The sequence below is a fragment of the Gorilla gorilla genome, chromosome 15 (genome assembly GCF_029281585.2).
Source record: "Gorilla gorilla gorilla isolate KB3781 chromosome 15, NHGRI_mGorGor1-v2.1_pri, whole genome shotgun sequence".
Taxonomy (NCBI): domain Eukaryota; kingdom Metazoa; phylum Chordata; class Mammalia; order Primates; family Hominidae; genus Gorilla; species Gorilla gorilla.
Window position 1 is genome coordinate 105,916,682 of NC_073239.2, and position 11,915 is coordinate 105,928,596.

An 11,915-nucleotide genomic window follows, 5' to 3' on the forward strand; every position below is an offset into this window, starting at 1 on the left:
ACTAAAAATTTCAAATAAAACCAGTCAGTGAGTTTGCTTTAGCCTCCTGCATAGCAGTGGCTGTTTCTTTTTAATCCCAAATAGCACATTTCCACTTGACTTTGATGAAGTGCCTTAAGAATATCAAAGAGAGCCTGGTTGAGCTGCCTAGAATTTCCTGCCCATGTAAGCCAGCCTGGGAGCTCCTGGGTGAGGCTGAAGAAATCAGGGGAGGGAAGGAGTGGGGGTTGCCTGGGCTTAGCGCCGCCACTGGTTATCAGTTCAGGTCTCAGATAGCTGGAACCTGGTGTTTGTCTTAAACTTCATCTTTGTCAACATGACTGCCATCCTTCTCCGACTCATTACCATTTTCATGATCTCCTCTGCTTTACATAAGCCCTTGACCTTTTCTGATCTGTCTCAGTCTATAAATCTAGCCCAAGTATTTTAAACTGGCTTATCACTCCAGCTGATTCCCAACTTTATCAAACTTTAGCAGGAGATGGGCAGCAATTCCTTGTTCAATTTCTCTGTAAAACAGATCTTTTTGGAGTGACGGCACCAAGAGATCATGATGTAGACTTTGGAGTCAGCCAGACTTGAGTAGGAATCTGGCTCCCCTACTTTCCAGTTGTGTGATTTTGGCCAAATAAAGTGCTCGCTCTGATTCCAGTCCTGGTCAGAATGTAATTTTAAAAATCATAATTATCATACAATTATGCAGTGAATATACGTAAAATACTTATTTAACTCACAAAGGAAGAAACCTGCAGGGTGGTAAAGGTTGTTCAAAGATGCCTATCCAAAAATATTTAGAAACATACTTAGTCTGTCAGGAAAGGAGTGTTGCAATAAACCTGTTAAGTGAGATTTAAAACTGGTGAATGTCATACAGGCCAACAAATCCGTAAACGTTGGTGCTATGTTTCCTAGTGGACATAAATAAGGTGCATCTCCATTGAACAAAATTATTTGCATCTTACCAATGTTTCTCTAGCTAAAATAGAAGTTTGCATTGTCTAAGCCCTAATTAATAATAAATAGTAAATAGTTAATTGAACAAAGATATTTTTCTAGAAAATTAGAAAATCCTTGGGAGTATCTCTTAAACAATGCTCCAATATGATATTAAAGGACATGCAATATTCTTTGCCATGTTCCAGCTTTTGAATAATTTTTTAAACAGTTTTCTTATGTTAATTGGGGTGCTATACTATCAGACACATTGCATAATATAGAGGAGATAGTATTTCGAGCCTCATACAAGGCCCTTCTTTCTTGATTAAGTAGACTGATGGTTTACCAAGCTATTGCTACTCATTAGTTCCCTATTAGGTATCAATACCACCATGCGGCAGAGAGGTGTCCTTTGAGCCTTCAAGATTCTGAAGACATCAACCTCTTCCCTTTGTTGACCCAGCCTCGGGGGTTGGTAGCTGCTTCCTGCCATTACTGTCTCTGAGTTACTTCAATATTTTCTTTTAGCTTTATCTTCCCTTCAACACCTGTTTAATGAATTTATATGTTACATTCTCTGTTAAAATAATGAGTATGGTTTCTGTTTTTTATTTACCCTGACTACTACCTGTGGAAAAGGAGCATATATTTCCTTGACTTCCTGATGATAAGGAAGTTTTCTCTGGAAAACATGATATGAGTTTTAAAGTTACATTTATTATTACATTCAGAACTGTTACTTTTACTGCTTCTGGAAAGTATTGTTGTTTTTTTCCTACAAAAAACTCTCTCAAAGCACTTTACATGCATCATCTCATTTAATACTCAAAACGATCCGATGAGTTATTAATTACTCTCATCCTTACTTTAAAGATAAAGAAACTTAAGTCCAGAGAGGCAAAATAGCTCCCCTAAGATCCCACTAGCAAGTGGTGGGGCTGGGATTCAAACCCAGGCTGCCTGAATCCACTCTCCATCGCTCTCCTTCGTAAATTGTGATGTATGAGTCATGGTTCAATTTGCATTGTGACATTGTTTGTGTAAAGAGCAGTCTTTTCATCAAGAAAAAAAAATAAAGCAAAGAAAGCCTGTGAGAGGTAAGAGCATTCAACAAGAATTAGTGGGGAGAAGATCCATTGTACGCACCTGCTGTGATTGTTCAGGACCATGGACAGTAACCACGGTGTTTCTCACACAACCACCTGCCCCCATGGCAATGCAAAATACGTTTCTTACCCCTCAGGCTGCCCTGTATCGCTCTGCAGATTGTGCCTTGTAAAAGAGTATTTGGCTAAGGGGGTGAGGGTGGGCTCTGATGGCCAAGTTGTGCAACCTGGTGTGGGACTATGACTTCCCTGGGGAAGAGGGGCTTTCTATAAGTTTTCTCTTAGCCCAGTGGGCTATAAGTGATCCTGTTACTGTAGGTCATGGTCAAAAAGTTGGAAAACAATTCCAGAGTTCGATAACTGCGAACCAGACATGGCAGAAATGAGATGCACAAAGGCCGAGTTTTGGTGAGAAGAGGAGGAAGGGATAATATTTGGGAATTTGGAAAGGAAATTTAAGAGAGATCTTTGAGAAGCATGAGGGTGTTACTTACTTGAGGAGAGAGAAGGTTAAAGAAGAACTGAAGTGAAGAGGGTGCTTAGTGGGAGCAAATTTCCCAGACCTGATGATTTTGCCTAAGGCTTGCTCCAACCTTAGCTCTGAGACAGTAAAGACAAGGATTTACAACGTAAGACCTGCATTAAATTCCTGGCTCCACAATTGCTAGTCTTTGAACTTGAAGGCAGAGTTTGCATTTAATTTGTCTTTGTGTCCTTAGCTCTGAACACAAGGTACAAGATTACTGTGTAATGAACATAATTATCTATGGATTCTAAGCAATCTTGTACTAGTCCTTCCAGAAATGTCTGAGACTGTTTTCTCCTCTGCAAAGCAGGCTCCTGTTTTCTACATAGGATGACCATCAGGACCACATGGGGAATTAGCTCAAGTGGTAGAGCGCTCGCTTAGCATGCGAGAGGTAGTGGGATCGATACCCACATTCTCCATACGTTACCATTTGAACCTTGGGTCTCCAAACAAGATCATAGATGTTGAGGCAGGTTTATTTTGAAGATCAAATGAAATAATCAAGGTGATGAACCTTGTGAAATGCTAAGTGCTGCATAGCAGTTGTTTGTGGTATAGTTGTTACGATGTAAATTAACTGGTCCCTATTTTTATTTATGGAGGGCAGACTATATTGTGGAATCCTAGGAGAAAGTGTTTTGGGAAATAGTAGATTTTAAGGCTGCCACTACAAGTGCTGTATGAAGACTAGTATTCTGTGCTGAAAGATAAGGATTTACAAGGTATTTTTTATAATTAACATGGTGTAAACACATTCCACTTTCTAAACACATTGTTCAACTTAGTAACTGCAACTCCTACACGCTTAGAAGGATAATTTTCTCCTCCTGATTTTTTTTTTGAAAAGTCACTAGCTAGCACTTCTTTAAAATCCAACATTTAAAACAAATACACCAAACTCCGCCAGGAGATGCAACCTCTTGATCTCAAAATCCAGGCAAAGATATTAACAAGATGCAGAAATTATTTCAAAACTGTGTAGTAATGATGAGACTATGGTGGGTGATGAGGAAATAAGGGAGAGAAGGAGGGAAAGAAAGGGAGGCAGACAAGAAAAAGATCAAAAGCTTCCCAAATTCCAAAAACTTTAGAAATTTTTAAATTTCGGGACACCTGCTGTTTAAGCCTAAAATATCCACTTTGATGCTTTAAATAGATGAAACCAAAGTGACATCATTGATGTCACTCTGGAAAACATAGATCCATTAGGGTGATTTTTCACAACATTCTTTCCAAAGATATAAATGTTATTTGTTTCAAATGAAGAAAGGAACCACACTGGTCTAAGTCACACTTCCCCAGCTATTCTTTTTACAGCACAAATTAATGATCTTACGGTTTACACTGACAGACACTCAAAGGTGTTTAATCAGCTGTCTCTGACAAAACACAGCATTTTTTAGGCTGGCACATTTACAAATAAAGAAAAAACAGCCTGTAATCCTTCATAAAGTGGAGCTATAGTTCAACTCCATTTGATAAAATGACATTCTCTTGAACAGTTCCTCATGAATGCATAAACAGGGCACAGCTTGGGAAGTTCAGGTACGTGCAGAGCATAAATATTGCATGGGATACATTAGCCAAGCCCTGGAAAGAAGGGTATCTCAACCTTCCTATCCCAGTTAAAAGGGGGAAGGGGCCAACTGTATAGCTAAGGCAATAGATTACCTGTTGGCTTCCAATGAATCTAGGTCATGCAGAGAGAAAATGTTCAGCCCAATAGAAGAAGCAAGAGTGGGAGAGTGGAGGTAATGGGAACAGGCATTTCTTTGAGCAGGGCAGCATTTATGCATGCAAGAAATGAATAATTATCTGCCCTGATTGTTGCCTCCTTGGAAACAAAAGGATGAAAATCCTAAAAAGATGAAATTGCTATGGTGCTTAGACTGCCGGTAATATCTAGGCCCAGCTCATCCTTGAGATATTACTGGCAGTCTACACACCACAGCAATAATTACTGAATATCCACTGTGAGCCAGGGATGGTCAGGGATCATAAATCCAAAAGCCATGAAGATACTTCTGCTGTTCCATTTCAATGGGGAGGAACATAGTCAGGGATCTTGGTGGCTACAGAACCCAGATCTGGCTACACTGAATGGAAAAGGGATTTATTTAAAGGACCTTGACTGGCAAATGAATAAACAAAATGTGGTATATCCATGTAGTGAAATATTATGTGGCAATAAAAAAGGAACAAACAATGGATACATCCACCGAATCAACTTTTAAAGAAATTATGAAACACTATGGGAAAAGCCAGACAGAAAATACTACATAATGTTTGATTCAATTTATATGATATTTTTAGAAAAGTCAGAGAGTCAGGAAGCAGATTCTTGTTGCATGGGACTAGAGGTGTGAATGGTGATCAGTATCAAATGGGCAAGAGTGAACTTTTCTGAGGTGATGGAAGAGTTCTAAAACTGGATTGGGGTGATGGTTGCACAACTGGATACATTTACTAAAACTTGTTGAAATGTACACTTACAATGGGTAAATTTTATGGTCTATAAATTACGCTCCAATAAAATGGCATGACAACTACAGAAAGGACATTGGACAGCTTGCAAAATAGGGCACAGAATCTGGGAGGGCTGGACAGCTAACCTTAACAGCCAGGACCAATGCTTGAAATATGCCACAGGAACAGTGGCCACTACTGCAGCTGCCCTCACTAGAATGGGATCCCCAGGGTCTCTGCCTCTGTATGCCACATATTTCTGGGGCTAGCCCGGGCACTGGTCTCTGACTGGAGACTATCAGAGCTCTCAGTTTAGCTGAAAGGAGGACTGAGAGAGCAGGTGTCTGACATTTTTCCATTTCTATACTGTGAGGTAGGCATTGCTTATGAGAAGCAGGAGCACCCCAAACATAGGAATGGGGTTCAGATGCAAAGTGGATTAAAAAAAACAAATATCCACTACAGACTAATATAATCCATTTTTTAGTATGTTCTGGGATGTGCGTGATAGAGGCATGCACAGAGAATTTGGGGAGCACTTATAAGGTAGGAGGGGAACTTAGGCAGACTGGTGCTGAAGAGAAGGGTTCCTGGAGGAAATGATGCAGAGTCTAAATGAGGAGTAAGAGTGAGCCCAGTGAGTACAGGAGGAGTCTTCTAGACAGAGGCAAGTAAAGGGAGCTCAGTTTCCAGCGTGTCGAGGCTGAAGTGGAGACTGATGAGTCATGCCATGGTAGGAGATTTGCATTTATTTTATTGGCCCTAGATATCATGGGAGGGATTTAAGGTGGGGAGTGATCTGGTACAAATTTTCACTTTGGAAGGACAATTTTGGCAGCAATATGAAATGTGTGTTGAGAGGAGCAAATCTAAAGGCAGGGAGACCAGGCGGAACCTCCTGTAATTGTTCAGATGGGAGATGATATGGGCCTGAGCAAGAGTGGAAAGGAGGGTGTGGATTTAGTAGATATTTGTGAAACCAGAAGAAGAAGAATTTATTCTTGAGTTGCTGTGGTGGGGGTGAGGGGGGAGGTCCACGACTACCTTAAGTTCAGTGTGAGTAATTGGGCAAGTGATGGTGCCATTGGCCAACAGAGAGAAGAGGTAGAGGAAAAGGCAGCCCAAGAAGGGGGAGATAATAGGTTCAGTTTTGGACAGGTTGAATGAGAAGTGCCCACAGGATGTCAAAGATGTCAAGTCAGTAGCTGGATAAATTGGATAAATGAGTCAGAGTTCAGGAGAAAGACTAGAGGGCATGATTTGGTGTGTCATCCTATAGCCAAGCCTACAAGGGGCCATTGGCTTGTCCAAGTCAAGCATGCATAGGGAGAAGGGTAAGAACAGAATTATTGAGCACAGACTCCCCTGTTTCAGGAGAAACACTGGAAGAGAGCCAAGGAAGGGGCCAGAACTAGCCCAGAGGAGGCAACCCTCCCAACAATGTGTGACCCACTGTGTTACTACAGCTGAGAGAACATGCAGGGACAAGACTGAAAAAAATACTCTTTTGAATTTAAAAATATGGAGGCAATGAGGAACTCCAGCAAAAGCAATTCCAGCGGAATGGTGACAACAAAAGCCAGGTTTCTGGGGGACAAGGAGGAAATGAGCAATGAGGAAATGGAGACAGTGATCATCAGCCACTTTTCTGGGAATCTTGGCAGAGAAGGACTGGAGACAGAAAGAGTAAGAGAAGAGATTTAAGGTCCTAGAGGGTTTTCTTTGAAAGTGCGAGAGATGTGTGAGAGCCACATGCACAGGTGGAGGGAACACAGCCAGCAGAAAGAGTGCATATGAGATGTATGAGAAAGGAGATAGTCTCTAGAGCAGAGTTGTGGGGTGGAAAGAGGGGAATTTCTGGAGAGTACGGGGCAGTAATGAGTCTCAGCAAAACTCTGAGACTCATGAGAAGGAAGCAAGAAAAGGTACAAAGATAAACGTGTAGGTGAGTGAGTTGTTAAGTTAAAGGCTAAGCCACTATCACAAAAAGGCCCCAGAATTTTGTGACACCAACAAGATAGAAGTTTACTTTTCTCTCATGCGATGGTCCAGGAGGAGTATGCAGGCTCTGCACCCCTTGAGCTTTTCCCTCCTTCTCTATATCCTCGGCTTCTAACCTGCACCCTCCCCCAAGTCCAGGGGAGCACTGTGCCCCACTGTCTCAGGTATGTTTGCAAACTACATTAAATAGATTCCTAAACCTCTGCCTGCCTCCCCTTACCACAGCTAGCCTGGACTAAAATATTCAACAGCTTGAATCTTAAAACAAAGGGGAAAATAGAAAAAGCTTATATTATAGATTTGACTAGATATCTACTCTATGTATGAATGAATATTTTTCAGACACTTTCTGCCTTTTATTTGAGGGATTGCTGAGGGCTCCTTTCCCTGTTCCCCTTAGAGGTGAAATTATCTCTAGCTTTACTTTCCTGCTCGGAGGGGGAACTGCTGCTCTCGAGCATCAGAGCATTTACTCATGGACTCACTCCCAGCCATCCATGCCGTCATTCCCACCTCTAGTTGCAGAGAAGACAGCATTCTCCTGCTCTGCCTAAACTCATGACTCATCCCTTTGTTATCTGTATTCTCTGACTCCTGGTCTCTGTTGGTGCTACTGATCAAAACAGAAATTGTAAGTGGATAACATTGTTGGTGGGGAAAAAAAAAATTAAGTTCTGTTTGGAGCCCGTTGTGTTTGGGGTGTCTGGGGGTCACGTATGCGGAGATGTCCACGGAGCAGCTGGTGATCCTGGACTTTAGGAGGAAAGTCATCTAGTGGTCTAGTGGCAAACCTGTTCCCTGAAGGAAAACCCCCCTGACTTACAGCATTTGCCAACTTCTATTGTGTAAATATGGCTACCATAGCTAATTTCAGCTGACCAGTGGTTTAAAAACCAGCTTGCAGATTTCCTAAACATTTAATAATCAACTCTTGTGAAAACAAGCTGGCACGAGCCAGCTCCAGACACCACTAGAAGTTGAGAATAGAGATACATATTTTGGAGCCAATGATGGCAGGCAAAACCCTGCAAGTGTTTAAAATATGCATGGCATAAAAAGAGAAGAGAATCAAAGGCCCAATTCCTTAGCATTCAGCATCTCCCTCCACCTTCTTCCTGGGGCACAGAAACTCCACATTAGGGGAATGAGAAAAATTTCATTGGGTTCTATACCCAGTATGCAGAGTTCTAGAATCAAGAGCCCATAAAACTTGGGCTCATAGGGGAATAAAATGTTACTCCAGGAGAAACAAAGTTCTCAAAAACCATCAAACATATGACAATAGCCACCTGCAGAAGGTCCCCCACCTCAAGGCACCATCTATGCAGGAGGTCTGGAAACAACTGGTCCAAGTGAGGTGGCCTCTGGGAACATTCTTAAGACCTACATGTCATTGGAGCAGGCTGCCACTCAACAGCTAGGTGGCAGCTGGGAAGGCTGATGGAAGGAGGCTTTGATGGAAAGCCAGGGTCTTCTCAAGGTCTAAAACAAAGTACAATGAGGAAAGGCCTTTTGTTCATCTGCCCAGCACTGGCTGGTCAGCATCCATGTCTTCCCGTGCAATGGACATAGTGGCTTTGAGCTATAAAATCAGCCTTAAAAATCAGCCAACTCGCTTTGCATGGATTTGCACTTTCACCAAGCTCCCATGCAGACTTGCAGCATTTCCTACAGTGCAAAGGATGCTGTAGGACTTGCATATTCTAGGCTATATGTAGGCAGACCCATTTCTTACCATTGTCACTCCGATTTGTCAACTGGTCATCTTGTGGGATAAGTAGAATCAGTTCCTCTTGAGTCGAATGCACTCTGGATTAACTATCACTTCCATCATTATGATTTATACTACAACTAAGCATTTATGTATCACAGGTAGTCCCAGGCACCACGCTAAGCACGTGGCATATATTATCTCAACTTACCTTTATGGCAACCTGACCAGATAGAAATTGGTATCCCCATTTACAGATTAGAAAAGTGAGGCTCAAAGAGTTTCAGTGTCTTGGATTCTCTGAAAATGCAACCCTGAGGATAAGACCATGAGCTATGAGACTCCACCAAGGCCAACCTGAAGATTTGCCAGGGCAACCAGTGCAGCTAAAGTTCCTGCTCCTTAACATCACTATTAAAAAGCAGCAGGTACCATTGCTCTAGGCCTGTGGCCTCTGTTGCCTCCCTCAGGGAGAACACACATATGAGACAAAAGAGGGAGAAGTGGTGGAGAAATAGTGATGAGATTCTGACAAACAAAATGTATTCTTAACAAGAAGGGCTGCTCTGTGTTGAAGCAGAACCCTGTAGGTATCTCTAATTATGCATAGCATAGACTGTCTCCTTCAGAGAGCTCTGTTTCCCAGACTGTCCAGGACTTGTTATTGCATTAGGCATCTCAAGGGCATGATGGCCATCTGGAGGGCATCTGGCTTTCTTCAGAGTTAAGGTCTACTGACATCTGGCAGGAGGGTAATAGAAATAATCAAGATATCCAAGCCTCCATGGCGGTAAGAGGCAGGCCTGGTCCTAGGAAGAGTTGGGTATATCAATAATGATAGCAACAGGGATGGTAATAGCAACAGCAGGAAGAGGGAAAAAAAGAGAAGATATAATTTGTGAAGCACACACCAAGGTCTGTGGTCTGTGCTGGGGGCTCTGTGGACATTCATGAGCTGATAGCTCATCCAGAAAATCACGGGCACCTAGGATGTCCCAAATAGGGCCAGGAAAAATACTGAATTCAGTGGTTCTTTTCCTCCATGAGTTGTGATCTCCCTCAACTGATGATCATAGGAATTTTCCTCCTGGGCTGGCAGAGTGCCAAGACAGACGGCTGCAGACATCTGGGGAGAATGCTGAGGGGTCATCTGGAGGGCACTGCAGCCGATGAGTCAGGGCGAGGCAAGCGGGTGGCTTGGCGTCCTAATCATGTTAGCACCTTGGCCCAGTTCACATCTGGACTGCATGGTGGGCCAGGAGTTGAAAGGCCTGATTTAATTTTAGCCAAGATGGTCCCCTCTGCCTCCTCCTCACAGGACAGCAGACACAAGCAAAGCAGCAGTCGCTCCTCTGTCCCATCCTAGGAGCCAGTCGTTGTTCTCAAGGACGACCCAGCATTGGCCCAGGCACACTCTTTCATGCAGGGACACACATTTGGCTCCCAACTTTGTGGAGCTTCCTGACAGCTGGTCAACAGCGACCGCTGCTTCCGGGAGTCCATTCCATTTGCCATGGTGATTTCAGTGGCTCTCCCTTCATATAACCCCATCTGCTGTGCTGGCAAACATGCCTACTTAGTCACTTAGGTAGTTTTGTGGGAAGAAGAGGTTTCCTAACTAGACGGGAAGTTCCTTGATCCTTCAGTATCTGACCTCCTTTACCTCCTTCATGGAGCCTCAAGGTCAGAACCTTCAACCCTCCTGAGAGTCCTTCTGTATTAGTCTTTTCATGCTGCTGATAAAGACATACCAGAGACTGGGTAATCGATAAAGGAAAAGAGGAGGCCTCGCAATCATGGCAGAAGGCAAAAGGCACATCTTACATGGTGGCAGACAAAGAAAGAATGAGAGCCAAGCAAAAGGGGAAACCCCTTATAAAACCATCAGATCTCATGAGACTTATTCACTACCATGAGAACAGTATGGGGGAAACCACCCCCATGATTCAGTTCTCTCCCACTGGGTCCCTCCCACAACACATGGGAATTACGGGAACTACAATTCAAGATGAGATTTGGGTAGAGACACAGCCAAACTATATCATCCTCTTTCATATTTGTGGGAAAGGGTTTGTCTTGTGTCCACCCCCAAATTGAGTCCATGTCTCAACTACTTTTCTTCAACACTTGTGTCTCACTTTGGGCTCACTTGGCTGGAGCCTGCTTCTATGCCTTCCCAAGGACACACAAACTTGAGGTCAAATGAGCAGCTAATTTGCTAATCATTTGGGGAGCAGCAGAGGGGTTTACACTGTAGCAGACATAGCAGGTATCTTAAAAATGGAATATTAGAACCCTGTCCTGAAAGCTCTCTGGGCCCCACTCCCAGGAGTCCCTCTCCTTTCTTGGTAGGTCTCTTGTCTCACTCACTGCACATCTCTCCCCCAACCCACTCTTCCTGAGAGCTGTCCCTGAAATCCTCCAATTTCATTTTTATTATGAAGAGGAATTTTTGTTCTCCTGATGCTATGGCTTTGGGGTTATGTGTTGAGGATTGTCTTTTCAGAGCCAAATGGCTCACCAAGAATTTTACTGAATGAAAGCCCTTCTGTTCCAGAAGAAAACCATGCCACTCCTTCAAGGAAGTGGTTAAGGAAGAGGCTGCAGGCAATTGTGGTTGTGATTTTTCCCTACTAAATCACTCCCTTTCCAGGTAGGTAGCAAAATGGGTTCATCCACTAGAATCTTTCTGCTATCGCTCTCCCTCCAATCTCTCTGACTTGAGTAATTAGGGTAGAGGTACTTGTGTATTTGTCCATCCTAGGCAGGCCTTTCTATAACAAACAACTCCTTGTATCTGGGTTACTTAATATAAGAAGTTTATTTCTGGGCCAGGTGTGGTGACTCATGCCTATAATCACAGCACTTTGGGAGGCCCAGGCGGGCAGATCTCTTGAGGCCAGGAGTTTAAGACCAGCCTGGCCATCATGGCAAAACCCCATCTCTACTAAAAACACAAAAATTAGCTGGCCAAGATGGCACCTGCCTGTGGTCCCAGCTACTCCAGAAGTTGAGGCATGAAAGTTGCTCGAACCTGGGAAGTGGAGGTTGCAGCGAGCTGAGACTGCGCCACTGCACTCCAGACTGGGTGACAGAGCAAGACCCTGTCTCAAAAAAAAAAAAAGAAGTTTATTTCTCACTAACATGTAGCTCTAACGTGGATTGG

At 43.2% G+C, this 11,915-nt stretch overlaps 1 non-coding gene across 1 annotated transcript; it reads left to right on the forward strand.

Moving 5' to 3' along the window:
• Positions 1-2,917: 2,917 nt before the first annotated feature.
• Positions 2,918-2,990, forward strand: TRNAA-AGC (transfer RNA alanine (anticodon AGC)). The gene has a single exon. It is a non-coding gene; the product is annotated as a tRNA-Ala (tRNA).
• The last annotated feature ends 8,925 nt before the right edge of the window (positions 2,991-11,915 follow it).